General features: G+C 35.4%; 1 protein-coding gene across 1 annotated transcript in view; it reads left to right on the top strand.

Moving 5' to 3' along the window:
- The first annotated feature begins 2,010 nt into the window (after positions 1 to 2,010).
- The window catches only part of LOC113114313 (sodium bicarbonate transporter-like protein 11), a 62,670-nt gene continuing 47,984 nt past the window's right edge, over positions 2,011 to 16,696 (top strand). The window contains exon 1 of the mRNA XM_026281224.1: positions 2,011 to 2,030. The gene's annotated coding sequence lies outside the window, so the exon portion shown is untranslated. The remainder of the gene's footprint in view (positions 2,031 to 16,696) is intronic.

Raw genomic sequence — 16,696 nt, 5'->3', positions numbered from 1 at the left:
GTCCGCGCCTGATTTCCAGACACGCAGAACGTGCAGGAGTCACATATTGCATTTTTGGGACTTAATATTCACAGACACTAGTCCATGTCATGTTTTGATTCAAGTGTACTGACCTACTTTTGATTTTAGTCATCCAAAATGTGGCATATTCCGTCCGCGTTAGTTTTGACTGGATTCTATGAAGCAGACTGTGTTTCCGCATCCCGGAAATTATTAGGGCGGTATGTCTCAGAATAGTCATTGCAATTTTGGAAATAAATCAGTTAAATCTGTATGTGGATGTGTGTAAATATTCAAATGTAATCCCCTTTGTAATCGTTAAAAATTTCATAAGTAACTGTAATTTAATTACTCATTTTTTCTTAGTAACTGTAACTAATTACAGTTACATTAATTTTGTAATTAAATTACGTAACGCTGTTACATGTAACTAGTTACTCCCCAACACTGGCCATAACATACTAATTCCAACTCTCAATAACCTTGGGCAAAACAATAAAGAGTTCAACATAAACTGTTGCACCAACAAAATAATACATAGTTCAACATAAAGTGTAAAGTCCACGCTAGCTGCTATATGTTTTGCGTTTAGATGATACTTGAGGTTCGATCATGTGCTGCGGTGATATGCGAACGCTAGTTGGTGCTTCAGTATAATCGGTCCCGCCGAAACTCATCCAGTGAGAAACGTTCCGCGGTGCAAAAATAAGTTATAAAAAATGCGGGATTTTTTTTCTGTAACTAATTAATCTTAATTAACGCGTTATTTTTGTGTGTAATTAATTAATCTCAATTAATGCGTTAAAGTCCCGGCCCTACTACAAATACAATGGTTAGTGTAGCAAAAGTAGTAAAACCATGGTTAATTGTCGTAATGGCAGTTTTCCTCCCTGAATGAAAAATTCATTGAATGATATTTCATTGATCTTTTGACATATATAAGAGGTCTTTGCACCATTAAAACATCCTGGAAGTTTCATCCATTTGCATTCATTACATTTTTAATGGTTTGATGGTTTGTAGCCTAATAATGTTATTTGGAGTGGAAACCATTATAATTTCTGTGATGGTTTATATTTTTTCTGCAGTGATAGCTTAAAACTTCGTTCTCAGTACAAAAAGAGCATTTATTTAAAACAACTGTATGCAGTTTTGTATGTTTTGGGGACTTTGGAGCCCCCTACAGTTAAGTAAGCGGAACTCACTGTCGTAATCACACCTGATTTTGTTGCTGCCGTAAAGCAATCCACCCTTAACGCGGAATTTCCAAGGGGCAAGGAACTCGACCGGAAGTTGAAGTCGGGTGGGGGCTGCCATCTTTTAGCAGAACTTTTAGCATTCCCATTGACTCCCATTCATTTTGGCGTCACTTTGACAGCGAATAACTTTACATCTGAGGCGTTTAAAGACTCTGTTTGTCCATTATTTATTTCTAAAGATACACAACAATGTATAAAGGGCTCCATTACCTTCTATGTTACATTATGGCCCCGTATAAACAGTTTTTGTAAAAAATAGGCTAACGATTGCGTCATAACCACTTGACTCTCTGACGCATTACCGTACAGACAGGAGGAGAAGCTCGCAGGCAATTAACTTAATATGGCGTACTGGCGTTACATTTTAAAATACTATACAAAATAATTAATCAGAATACTTACTCCTGCTCACTCACGACAAAGAACTCCCCGCTCAAGCTCGCCGTCTCTGCAAGATTAACGATGGCAGTTTACACGCACAGCTACTAGAAGATCTACATCTGTCAGACAGGTTGCTGACGTCGTCAAGCTTCGTTTGAGTCTGCTCAGAAACGGAAGTGCTAAAAAACGCTAAAACTGGGCTTCATTTGTCTCAATTGAGTTCCAATGGGGTCGCTGTGTCCATTTCTTTTACTGTCTATGGGAATTTCACACCTGTTAAACAAACATAACATAGACCATTGTTTAGTAAACGAGGCACAGTGTAAAGAAACTTTTGTTGAAAGATGAAGCATCCAACGGTATTAGATCTGACAGCAGCAATCTAAAAGTGTGAGTAAGCAATTTTATGTAACTTAATTCATAAACTGTCTGTTAATGGCGCTTTTATATGCATAATATATATATATATATATATATATATATATATATATATATATATTTTTTTTTTACTATATATGTGACTGCTTTGTACATGCATACATAGATACATGCATGCATACATGGATAAAAAAATAGTAATAATGATCTATAACCTCTGTTGGAGTAATGGACCGGTCAGTTGCTTGTCAGGAGCTTGTCCTGTTATGTTTTACCTGTCATGTGATTGATTTTATGTTTGACATTTCATTTTGATTACGATAGAAAAAGAGAGGCTGCCATGAGCATTTGGAGAGATTGTTCTGTTAGATGGTAAACATACCACAATATTCATAACTTGTTCAGAAATGTCAGCTCTCAGTGCTGTTTTTTCTCTAGATTACTTCTGCACTGACAGAAGCTGAATCTGAACTTGGAAATGGAGTAATCTCTGTAGCATCCAAATTTTTTTTTTTTTTTTAAAGTTCCTCCCAAACTGTGATTATAAATCCCTGCACGATCAATAAAAACGATTGAGCAGTGTGCTGGCAGGGTTTTGAAACCTTTCGCCATTATAAGAGCATCCTAGCCGTGTCTGCACTGTAGATCTGTCTCTTCTGGATGTTGTCTGTCTTTTTCCCAGTGGTGTGTTTGCATTCAGCGGAGCAACTCACATACACAACTTCCATTATTTCCAAAGCCAGCATCGGCGAAGAAGGAATTATGATCGATTTATATCTCATTGCTGTAAACATTGAGACAAAGCTGAAAGCAAAGTCATGCTGCATGTCAACTTAATTTTCCTGGGGTTTTTTGTCTTAAGGCTAAAACAAACAGTTCTTGCTCAAAAGCGTAACTGTGTAACCCAATATAAGCGCCCACGTTCAATTCTTTAAACCATTGTTGAAATCACCTGGTGTTTGTGTGCTTCCTTGGAGTTGTTGATTAAAACCCCACAAATTGCAAATACAAAGAAAAGGGTGCTGCTTTCAAACACTGAAAAAGGCTAGAAAAAGACAATTACACCCTACATTTATATTGATGCATCTTTTAAAAAAAAAAGGGTTCTGAGCACAATCTGGTTTGGTCCTCATTTAATGAGACCACCCCTTTACACACTTTTATATTTCACCAGCCCAGCAGAGTAAATAGTCTGTGGATGTACAAATATAAAGAGCATTCAGTGTACCAGGCTGAGATAAAGCCGTGAAATAGATTAGAAACAAATGTTTTATAATAGGCAGTTTCAATTACAGTAGACATACAGTAGAGGAGACTGAGAGTCCCTAGTAGTCTGAAATTTTGAGTTTTGTGCACTTTACATAATTACATAAATACAAATCCAAAGCTGTGTTTTGAAAAACAGCGGAGTGAACACAAGCAATGATTAGAAACATCTGTTAGCAGTCTGCACACATCTAAACATATGACTGCATCGGACTGTACTTTATGTATGTACTTTATTTCAAGTTAATTCAGTCCAAATCCCAATACGTGAACTGTTGCTGAATTTATAACTATGGCATTAGCATGAGTGCTGTTGACCACAAATGATTTGGAAGCAGTCAGTCATTGCTGATATCTAGACCACCATGATTGCAAGCGTAATATTATTGATTTTAACACCGTAACACTTTACAACAATGTTCCAACAATACCAACGACGTACTGTACAGTGGTATGTTTATTAACTAGCATTAACAAAGATTAATAATAAACATATATTTACACTGACCATCGACCGCAACTTTCAGACGCCATCTTTATTTTTTGGCTTAACCGTCACACAATGCAACGCACAGGATTTTGGGATATCAAAGGCAGCGGAGGATATATCTATGCTGCCTTCAAAAATCAGAGACTTAAGTGTTTGTAGACATTCTGATATATTGCAACTTTGAGGTTTCCAGTTTTAGGTGTCCAAACGTGATTGCTCTCCTCACAGATAAAATCATTCTGGTTTTCCACTGGCATTGCTCTTAGGTGTTGAAGACTAGTGCATGTTTGAGCCTACATTCAGTATGAGTACAATACTTAAATTCTGTTAAAATCAGAATTTTATACAAGTCATATTGGAATTGGTGACTTGCAATGGAGTCATTTTCATGGTAAGGTATGGTCTGCGTCGCACAAACACAGGCATACAGAGTTATACAAATAGGCTCATTCTGTGTCAAATCAACCAAATTTTAGAAATGTCCTTGGCTCAAGTTTTTGATTTTGCTAATATTTTTTTTCTGAAGAAAGATAAACAAAAATTGGGATGTCATGGATGAATATATATGAGTAATTTGCTTTTTGTAGAGGGGAAATTCAACTGAAATTCGGAGCCAAATTACATAAAAATGCACTTTTCAAGTTTTTACCTCCAAATTTTGCAGGACTGTTACTCGCAAAGTATTAAGATATAACTATAAAAGTAAGAATGTCATAATGCCCTTTTAGAAATTGGGTCTTAAGAAACTTTCTCTTTGGCATCTTCATATTTAAGTCCCTACATGGGTCTTAATGAGACTCCAGGGGTATATAGTTAAATTGTACACATTTTCAATGGGTCACTTTCCAAAAATACGATGCTACTTTTCTTTTAAAGAAGAATGTGTGAAGAACAATTAATGCTGAAACTAGAGATGTATCTCGTTTCCTTCTTAATATTTTGGGTTTTCATCACTAAACATGTTTTTCTTTCTTCAGAAAAAAACCAAAAACAAAATAATAATAATAATTTGTGGGCCAGAGTTCACCGTATTTTAATTATTGATTTATCATCAGCAGTGTACTTTCCAATCAGATAAAATATGATGAATTAGATTTATAAAAGGCAATAAGAATGCAAGAAAATATGTGACACCTGCCCAACTTGAAAAGCTATTTCCATTGCTATTTTGTGAATACTGGGAAGTGGTACTTTTTCCAAAAAACGCATCCCCGGAGTATCATTTCTAAAGCATCTCATGTGCGTCAGCAAAAGCAAATTTGTTCTTTGTGTGCATTTGTGTGCAATCTCACGCCTGTGATTGGAGATGTTTGTACAAACTTCCACTCTGCTGAACTCTGAAGAGTAAAGGAGATGAGCTTGATCGCCCCGGCCCGTGTCTCTTGTCCTTTATTCCTCTGGGGAGCCGTGTCCTGCTACCCTTCCACCTGAGACCTCGGGCACTTCTGCCCCAGCCGTCCCTCTGCCAATCCACTGGAAAATAAAAACACGGTGACCCCATTTAACCCCATTCCAAATCTGGAGAAGAAAACAGGACAACCAACAACCAGCATTAGTGTTATGCACCTCCTTATTCTTCACATACTGTAGCTTAAAGTGATAGTTCACCCAAAAACAAACACACAAAGATAATTTATCACCCTCTTATTGTTGTTGTTTTTTCTACAGTTCACGGTTTATTACTGTGATTGTGCTTTGAAACAGTTTGATTGAAGTAAATGCATGACAAACCATCTCCTCTCTATCATTAACTAAATAGCTAAATTCCTTTCTTTGATATCTTTTTTTTTTGTCCTGCATTGCTCAATAAACCCGTTTCTGCATCGAATGCATTCACAAACACCTCAGATGGAGCGATTGTGCTATAACTTATTCCACGCATTACCTGTTTGCTGGAGTTTAGCAAACTCAAGGTCAGATGTGCGGTTGTGCTCAATAACTGCTGGAATGAGGTAACGTGGGTCAATACATGGACCAAATGGAAACAGACGGTGAGTAAAGAATATTACGGCTCCTCAAAGCAGAAAATGGTTTCTGCTCACCTTTGAGATGAGGGGAAATCACTTTATTTGATGATTGTGTTGAAGTACCTCTCTCTCATTACATAACTGCTAATTGGAATGCACTCCGGCACCAACTTGAACAGACAAACAGGGATGAGAGATGTCAACAGCACTCTTGCTAACTGGAAAAGGCCCATAAATGCTGGAAACCTTTGTGATTAAAACCGTTCGTAGATTGATCGTCATGATGAGTCGTGCTATTCAGATCGCTCACAGAAAATTCAGCAGGCAATTAATGCAATCCATTTTGGTTGCACACAGATGACACGGTGGTCTGTAAAAACATTCTGTTATCTCTCTAATGTGGATAACTGATGTTAATATATCTGGATTTCAGATAGAAACATTATGTTAGCAACAGGTCATTGTGAATAGCGTTAGCATTCTCATTCAATGGCAGTTAATTAGCTGGTTTAGTCTGAAACCGGCCATCTTTGCACATGGATAGCCTACTAATTTATGGGTTTTATTTCACGTCTCATGGATGCAAATGGTAAAAATGGTTTTTGGAACCAGAGGGTGTATGTTAACCAGCCAAATCTTGACCTCTTGTTACTAGCAACGCCAATTTTTGATGAAATCTGATTGATTTGATTGATGAAATGCTGCTTCATCTGAAAGCACGTGATGGAGATTTATTACTAGTCACAGAACCGGCATTATTGGCGATTTGCACATGATAATTGCATCCGATTTATCATGCATCCTTAATTTCGCCATATTTAATGCAAAATGTGGTGTCATTTATGTTATATGATTTTTTTTAAAGAATGTGACAAGACAAGGAACCTTTAGTTTTTTAGCATATAAGCATATTAGCATATTAATTGAGAATCACATCATCTTTTGGAAAATGGGCACCCGATGTCCAATATTTGCAAAAAATTCAAACATTTTCCAAATTTCCACCTAGAATTATACCTTTCCTTCACTGTTTTATTTTTAGTGTATTTTTAATTAAATAAAAAACCCAAGAGGTTTAGATGCTCCAGGCTTATAGTGTATAGAAATAGGGAACAACAATACGATTGCAAATGAACAAACAAGTGATCATGACACAAAAAGCATATTCAAGCAAAAGCCAGCATATATATTAGTTCTGTGAAACAAAGCAAAACCAATGGTACTCACCTAACGAGAAGAAAGAAAAAAAACCTTGGAGTTCTCTCCATCGCTGGAAAGCCAATCCGAAATTTACAAGGACGTTTCCCTTTTTTGTTTATTCATCTGCTATCTCTGTCCTGTGCACTGAGCGCTCTCTCATCCACATCATGAGCAGACACGCCCCTTACTGCTGATTGGCTACAAGGATTCAAGAACTTAATCTATTAATGAGCCTTTTAAAAACATGCTCATCATAGAATGTTACTATATCAATTGCATTTTCTATGCTTTTTGAATATATTAACAAACATGATATAAAGAGTGATATGTCATTGACCTATATTTAAAGCTGCGGTAGGTAACTTTTGGCGCTTTAATAGCGGTTAATAAACAGAACTGCTTGCGTCTTGCGGAAGAACATCGTAGCCGGAACTACTTCTCTCTGTTTATGTCTATGAAGAATCACAAAGGTACTGGGTTACTCCGCCGCGGTATCCCCGAAGCAATCTAAAATAGTCCGAATATAAACACTTATTATAGGTGCACCCTAGTGATTCAGGACAAGCTAAAAACACGGTTTGGAAAATGGATTCATGGTGTACTCGCTTATTATGTTCATTTTTCTAAATTTTGAACACAAACAAAGTTACGGACCGCAGCTCTGATTGGTTGTTTTTTACCGGGAGCGATGGAGTTTCTGCAAATGGCAATAGGACACTGGGAGGAGCCAGAGGAGCTTGAATTTTTCACAGATTATCTGTCTCATATTCTACTGTCAGGACATAATGACAGGTTTAACAAATACGTAAAACATAAATTTTTACAAAATTTACCTACTGCAGCTTTAAATGAGCACACTATTCACGGTCGTGCTGTCTGAGCCTGAGACTAGTTCTGCTGTCTACTAAATAAATTGCACGAGGGTAGATGGAGATGTAGGAATGCTGTTCAGAATGCATCACAGCAATAGAAAATATACTTCTTTGTCTCTGATTTCTTGCTTTTCTTTGCCTCTCTTTTATTTCGATTCATCATCTGCAGAATTCAGTCTCAGTTCTCTCTCTCATGCACAGCAGTCGTCATCCGGTGCATGTGGTCTGACCGTCTGTCTGTCTGTCAGTAAGCTGTCTATCACATGTGGTCAGGGCTATCCAGTCAGGCCTCGGGCACACTCTCAGAGAAGCCTGGCTGTGCCTGATGGATTCCTCCTCCCAAACTTTCCCTGGGCTTACAGCGAGAGGCACTTCTGTCAGGAGAAAATAATGAGCAATGCAAACTCGCTTGACCTCCGTGCAATGAGGGAGATCCTTCTCTGCCGACACATTTTGCATTTACATTGACCAAATGCAATGCAACCCCTCTGATCCGCTTGCGTTTGTTGAATATTTCCGCCGGTGTTGATCCCTGAATCCATCAGATAAATATTTCAACATCGCTCTTTTTTTTTTTTGCACAACATAACAGTGAACTTATTGCACACCTTTCATTGTGGGCTGCAATCAGCCCTCAGCCAAATGCAATCAGACATGTGCTTCAAGCGCAATCAGGCTGAGATATTAGTCATTAAAGTGCTAATAAGTATTCTTATGTCCTTTAAGACAAGCGTAGGTAACAGTACAGATCTTTCCCCAGCCATTATAGTGCAATCTAGACACTTTCTATGCAATTACTTTCAGAAGTACTGTGAAGCGTTATTATTTATAAGCTGTGCATATGTCCGTTTTTCCAAGCCAGGCTGAATGTGGACAGTGGCCAGCATGCAAACGCCGCTGTACTTGACCTTCCATTTGCTAAATAAATAAACAAGGTTATGATGAGCGCTTCAGGAGTGTGTGTGTGCTTCTCATGATGATTCACTTAAATAACAAGCAAAGGAAAGTGCATTTGGCAAGCGTTTTATAATCAGAAAACCAGAAAGTTTATGCATCTCAAAGTGTCTTTGCAAGCTGCTCTGGCTCATTGAGCTACTGCCCCCTGCTGCCCAGCACATACATTGCATATTGCTTCTTATTATCATAGGGTTATTTCGGCTGCAGTCATTGCACAAAAGATCTAACCCATTATATAAGCACATTCAAAGGCCACTTTGCCTCTCCGGTTTATTACATGGTTAGTGAAATAAAGTGCTTTTGGAAACCATGCAACAAGCTGCATGTTAATACAGCTCTCTTTCACCTAACTCAATGTGACAGTCGTTTGCTTTGCTTTCCAGTCATGCATTTTGAGGCTCTCTAAGTGTGTGTTTCTCCATCTCAGGTGATGGTGGATTATTTGCACCCTATGATTAGATGAAGATCAGTGGTGCTTGAGGATTTTCTTGATATATATATATATATATATATATATATATATATATATATATATATATATATATATATATATATATATATATATATATATATATATATATATATATATATACATATTTCTGTTAGTTTTGTATTTTGCACACCTTATTTTGGGAGGTTGAAATGTCAATATATTGTACAATATATTGTAAAAAAAAAACGTAATTAATTAATTAAAAATGTATATTAATTAAAAATGTTTTACTTGCATTGTTTGCATCACTTAACATATTTTTTTTAATGTTAAGGTTTATCTTAGTATAATTTGTATACTATTTTAGTATTTATTAATATTTTTATTATCTTTTTGTATTATTTTCATAGTTTTTGTAATAGTTGTAAAGTTTTTGAGGTTTTGTTATGAGCTTTTGTAATTTATATTTTTTTATTTATTTTAACAGTGTTTTAATATTGAATAAAACATTTTTTATTTTAAAATGTTAATTAATATTATTTATATATAGTATTTAATAATATATTGAACCATAGCTTTTATTATACTATTTTCAATATATAATTTTGATACTTTCTATACAGCTTCAGTGTATTTTTTACAGATTTTACAACAATATTGATATCAATAATAACAACACCGGTTTAGAGGAGCTCAGATAAACGCACACCAGTAAATCTGTGTTTGGAGGAGCATGAGAGTCGGACTGCATTGGCCTCAGCAGTGTCCAGTGTCTCTCTGACCTTTGAATGTTCATCTGAGCTTAATACATGAGATCCAAATCAACCATGATCCTCTGGAACGAGCAACAAGATGTTTCACTTTGAAAGGACAATGTCAGAGCTATTTATTTGATATCAGTACGTCTCGACCTGCAGCCCTAACAGTCTCTGATGTTTTTGTGTGCATCAGAACTTCTAATGATGTCTTTCTGAAGTTCTTTCAGGCATTTAATGAACTGGGCACATTCCATCCACAATTTCTTTTCTTTTCATTCAGTATGAAGTATTTATTATAATGTTGAACTTGATCTTTTATTATCACATTTTCAGTTTTCATTATGATTTTCAAGTATTTTGTTTACTTACGATTTTGCACTGTGTTCCTTTTTTTGTGATAATGAGCAGCAGCTTTTTACATAGCTATATAAATAAATAAATATGTAAAAAATATTGATCTGAATTTCTTTCTTTCTCTCTCTCTCTCTCTGTGTGTGTGTGTGTGTGTGTGTGTAAAAAAAGAAAACAAAAGTCCCCCGTGAAAGCGATTAATCTCAGTAGATGTTTTCTCATTTCTTTCAAGAAAATCTTCTGTCGCAAGACTTTTCAAATTCTGAAATTGTATGTCACATTTTAAATGTTATTTTTTTTTAATGTGTATAAAAACTCTAAAATGCTAGATATAAATGCAAAATTAAAAAATATAAGCATGCGATACTGAGACATAAAAGCACAATTGTAAGAAAAAAGTCTGAATAGTGAGATAAAAAGTTGCAGTTAGCCTTTTTATTTTATTATTATTATTAAAGGGATTCCATTGCTGACAGTTGAACTTTGCGTGATATTTATTTTGTTAGCTAATATTTTGGAAACACACAGAAAACCAGTATTTCAGCCCCAGAAAGGCAGGTTCTCTTAATAACCACAGTCATATCTGTGTGTCTGTAAATATGGATGACATCTGAAAGCATGAGGTTTCTCTGAAAGGAGAAATTAAAACGGAAGAAAAAAATATCGACTGTTTAATAGGCAGTTTCTGATTTTTTCTTTCAATTCTGAAAAGAAGTCACAAATGCATGAAGAAAAGTCAGAATTGTCAGATAAAAACAAGGAATGCAAAAAAATATAGCATTTCAATTCAATAAAGAAAATCAAACTGAACTGATATCGTCATCTACCAATAATGAATTTGTCAATTCAGTTCATAACTTTCCAGATTTTCAAACTAATATTCTGTATTTTATTGCATGTTCTACTATAAATCAAATTTCATGTATCCGTTTCGAGTAGCTGTGAGGTTTAATATTCATAGCTGGTGGGTTTCACTGATTATGGATGTCTGATAGCGAAGCGTTTACTGATAATGCTGAAGTGGGACGCTGTTAGAATAATCTCTGACAATGTGAAAGCACATCTACAGCGTTGACATTTCCCAAAACTCTCCGTGACCTTGTGATTTTCTGTGAAACGGCAAGCTCAGCATATGATGCAATCATGCTTTGGGTTATTTGCTTGAATTAGATCTGCATGAGTTATATCATGTAGTTTTGAGTCTTGAGGTTTAAATCTGGTGCTTTTAATTCAATGTAGTGAGAAATAAACAGGCTGTGCGTGTCTCAGGAGGGATTGCGTTCTCGTATCATTCGATAGTCTGGATCAGAGGGGTGTAGAGGGAGATAAATGACCTCTTGGGTTTCAGCTTTTCAATTTCCTTCCTGCAGATGTTGACCACACATTTTCTTCTGGATTGAAGCCGGGGGGCATTTAGAGAAAAGTCATGCTTCTCACAACTGCAGCAGGGATGATGGATTTTACTTTTATTACTCCATATAGAGTATATTTATTTTCAGTATGTAGTATAGTATATGCTGTACACAGTATCCACTGTAAATAATAAATCAGATTAGAACACAATGCAGTGCATTATACAATTCAAAATAAAGGTAAAACACACAAAAAATGAATATAGTACATTGTGCCAAGATGTCATAACAATCTAAAGAATTAGGAACACACATGTAGGTCATTATTTAATTGTAGGAATATAGCAATTATTGATGGAAGCCACAGAATAACACAAATAAACGATGTCTTTGCAACTATTTACCTCACTGTGTTTATTTATTTTTGCAATTCAGAGATGATATTTCATAGCTAGGGCTTTTTTTCTTCTTCTTGGAATCCTGAAAAGTACAAACTGTAAGATACAAACTCAGTCAGAAGTCTGATTTTATATCATGTATTGAATTGCGAGGAAAAAAAAATATTAAAAAAAAATATATATATATATTACTGTTTATGCATGAAAAGTTGGTTTCCATTGTTATTTGTTATTTTTCATATTATTCTATTTTTATTTCATATGTGATTTCTTAATAAAATGTGATGATTTCGAAATAATTTAAACTTGTAAATATTGCTATTTTTACAATAGATTGAAGGTAAAAGTGCAAGACACATGTTGCAGGTTTTCAGCTGAGGATGTAACTGCACAAACAACAGCAACGTTACCGTGATCAGTGATTTTCTGTATCAGTGCCCACAGACAGCAAATGAAAGAGCCAAACTGTGTGTTTTGCATGGATAATATTCAAACTTCTCATCTCTGCTGATAAAAGCCTCTCTAGCAGCATCTCAACCCATGGATATCACTGTCAATCATTCCCTTTCATGCATTTAGAGACTTTTTCCCTGTTTTTAGGCACAGAAATGAAAGAAAAGTAGTGTTTATGTATTTGGAAAACTGAAAAGTGAGGTGTATGCTGATTGGCCAGCTATCTAGTGCATTGTGATTGGCCGAATTTCTCAAGCGTGTGACGTAAATGTTACGACCCTTACCAGACTTTGATGCCGTCTCCTGGCATGACCAGACAAAACCAATAAAACCCATTACAAACAAGACATTTTTTGCATCCAGTGAGGACATAATTACTGATTATAATGACTTATACCGTCTTTTTATGCGTTGCGTTGTGTTTCGCGTAAACTTAAAACCATGTTTGCATTTGTGATCGAAAAAACGGCAAACAACAAGCGCTACTCTACACTGCTCAAAACTCGCGTATGAATCATCAGTGGCAAGTTCTTTAAATGTGAAAACATACTTACAGACTGAGAATCAGCATTATTTGTCAGAACACCGGCATTGTAGGCTCTTGTCCCAGGAAACAGTGCTCATCCACTGTAAAATGCACTGCACACATCTGAATATTTCTTTGTTGAAATATAACTTAAAGGTACAGTTTGTAAGATATTTGCAGTAAAATATCCAAAAACTACTAGGCTTGTGTTATATATTTTGTCCAGCTGATTACTAACAATATCTCTAATGTTTTCAACTACTTGTAAATCATTAGAAAATTCCCATTCGTCAGTTACTCTGTTACCGCCTTTTACTGAAGTAGAAACCACATTGTTTGTTTGTTTATTTATTTAAAAGGAACAATGCACATTAATAAACATAAAGACAATGTCCAAATGTAAATGAGCCAGATATAGCCGTACAGACTAATTTTCATCTGGAGTCCCTGGCAGGTTGTTATTATAAAACTGTAAAAAACATTGCATACATACACATTAAAAACATAAACCGATTAGATAGACACAGTCAACATCAAACAAGCACCAATAAAGTCACATAGGATATATCAACCTGTGAGTGAATAACTGCACTACTGCAGATTATGACAACATATTTGATTGTCAAGCAACCACTGTTTTATAGTTTTTGAAAAGGCAGTGAGAGAGGTAATGTTTCTTACTTCTGTAGGTATTGTGTTCCAGGTATGCGCTGCACGGTAGGAAAAGGCTGACTGTCCAAAGGAACTTTTCCTATATGATATTTTACAATCACCTCTAGAAGTCGCTCTGGTGGATGCGTTAAGATTTTGTTTAACAAATTCATTAAGTGGAGGGGGGGCTAAACCATGGAACATTTTATACACAAGCAAGATATCAGCAAATTTGACCATATTTTCCCAGTTTAAAAAAACATGTTTCTTTAAAATATTACAATGATGAAAAGAATTTGACTTATTATCCATAGTTTTCAAAGCCCGTTTATAAACTGTTTCTACTGACTGTAATGCAGTGCTTCCTGTCTGCGTCCAGCTGGTCATACAGTAGTTCATATGCGACAATATCATGGCATCGATGTACAACTTTGAGGCCTCTGTGGTCAAATTGCTTCTAATATGCCTAAAATTGATCAAGTTACATTTAATTCTGTTTACAACTTTTTTTAACTTGTGATTTAAATGTCAGTTGTGTGTCTATATACCTAAATATTTAAACTCCTGTACAACTGACAGTGTTCTTCCTGCTACAGTAACTTCTGGATCGGGATCTTTATTTGCTGATTTTGAAAAGAACATGCATACAGATTTACTGGTATTAAGATGTAAACAAAAGAGTTTGTTAGCCAATTAGAAATATTGACCATAGTAGCTGATAGTTCCTTGGCAGCTTGCCTCTTGTTTTTTGCATGTACATATATAACCGTATCATCAGCGTACATCTGACAAGTTACTGCAGAAGGACAAACTTCAGGTAGATCATTAATATACAGGCAAAACAACAGAGGACCCAAAGTTGAACCTTGCGGTACCCCCAAGTCATTATCAGTTACTTGCGAAGTTTTATGGCCTATGTGAACACATTGTTTTCTATCTAAAAGGTATGATTGTATCCATTTGATGACACTGGATGAAAAATTAAACTTTGATAACTTTGTTATTAAAATCTCATGATCTACTGTTTCATAAGCTTTCTTCAAATCAAGGAAGACCGCCCCAACTTGACCTCCTTGGTCAAGTTTAGACTTTATATTTTCCAAAAGAAAACAATTAGCTGTTTCAGTGGAATGATGTTTCCTAAAGCCAAATTGCATTGGATGTAATGTAAAAGATGTAGTATTTAAATGAAATGTTATCTGTTCAGAGATTCATTTTTCGGCAATTTTCGATACTGATGGAAGAATACTGATGGGTCTATAATTACTAATAGTCATATGATCACCTGATTTATACACTGGTGTAATTGTAGCAGTTTTCCAAGCACTTGGAAAAACTCCATCAATGATTAACTGATTAATAATTTTTGTAATAGGAGGAATGAGTGCCTCCTTATGAGTTTTAATAAATATTGTGTCCATTCCGTAGACATCCTTTGCCCTTGAACAATTTAAGGAGGAAATAATCATACACACTTCCTGAGAGCCATCTTAAGAGCTTGGTCCCTTTGTTTCATGAGTAACCTTATGTTTTCATTTAACCACGGTAGATAATTTTTTTTGCCTGGTTTATATTTAACTTTACTCATAAAACTTTGTATAGTTGTTTGAAGTTCAGTTATCATCCACATTTGTATTTGCAAGGTACTCATTCCAATTCATTTCTTTAATTGTATTTTCAAGATTAGTTAATTGTCCATTAGGAACTCTATAATGTTCTTGATTAACGTTTGCGGTTATATTAAATCTCTGTTTTGTGAGTTTTCTCAAGATCAATATCATATTGTGGTCGGATAAACCGGTAACAAGATTATAGGATTTCTTTATTCTTTCTGGCCTATTAGTAAAGACCAAATCAATGAGTGTTTCTGAAGAATTAGTAATCCTAGTCGGCCCTTCAACAACCTGTTGAAAATCAAAATTACTCATTACACGTTTAAGATCTTTCCTTTTTGCGTTATCACTCCAGTTTATATTAAAATCTCCTAATAAAATTATCTCTTTGTTAGTATCACACTCTTTAAGTAGGATATTCAACTTATCATAGAACACTTTTGACAACACATGACAACAGTGTCGTGGACAAATGCGGAAGAAGCTTCGCAACAAACTTCAACTAGAAAGAGATGCTGCTTTCACTTGTTTTACTCGACAGGTGAGTTGTTTTGATTCTTTATTATAATGATCAATAAGATCAATAAGAAATAGTATTATGGGGCATACACGCCAAACGCAGGGCATCGCATCTCTAGACCCACGCAAGGATGCATCTGATCCATAGTCTGATCTCGTCTTTGCATTGACTTTGTATGTAATCTACTCGCGCAAATCGTTGAGCTCACGTTGAATCCATGATTTATCTTTTCCGTCTGATTGATGACAGTCTGCAGTTGGGTAGAAGACTACAAATCCCATCATCCCACGCTCCTTAACGCTCTTAGCGTCATCAAACCACGCGATTGATATTGTTTTGATAGTGCTAAGGTCTAAGGTCTAAGTTCACATTCCTTTACTTTATAGCATCTTGTAAGTGCAACAACCTTGAAAGTTTCAAAGCAATGAGTTGAGGAGTGAACTGTGCATGTTGAGGAATGCATATTAGTTCAAGGGTCACTGATAATATTTTAGGTAATATTCTTGTTCTAGTATCTATTATGTTACTCAAAAATACAATCAATAAAAAGACACATTAAAAGCATTTCATAGTGATTTAAATAAACATCTTCCATATTTTTAATTTATGAATAAAATTTACACTGTTTGTTTGGCCGTATGCAAATACATTATCCCTTACATATCATGCATACATTTTTATTCATATTCCATATTCTTTCCAACTGAAATGAGGCTGACAATTTGTAATAATGACCCCCCAAAGCAGAAGTTTCCTGAAGGCACCATGAGTTCAATCACATATTTCTACATAATTAAAGCAGAGCTTTATTCAGCTGTATCTACTTAAATATATATTTACATAAAATACTGTCAGTTAGGTATACATTTGT

This window comes from Carassius auratus, chromosome 14 (assembly GCF_003368295.1).
Source record: "Carassius auratus strain Wakin chromosome 14, ASM336829v1, whole genome shotgun sequence".
Taxonomy (NCBI): domain Eukaryota; kingdom Metazoa; phylum Chordata; class Actinopteri; order Cypriniformes; family Cyprinidae; genus Carassius; species Carassius auratus.
Note: the sequence above shows the minus strand (reverse complement) of the source record. Positions and strands in the feature narration are given on the sequence as shown.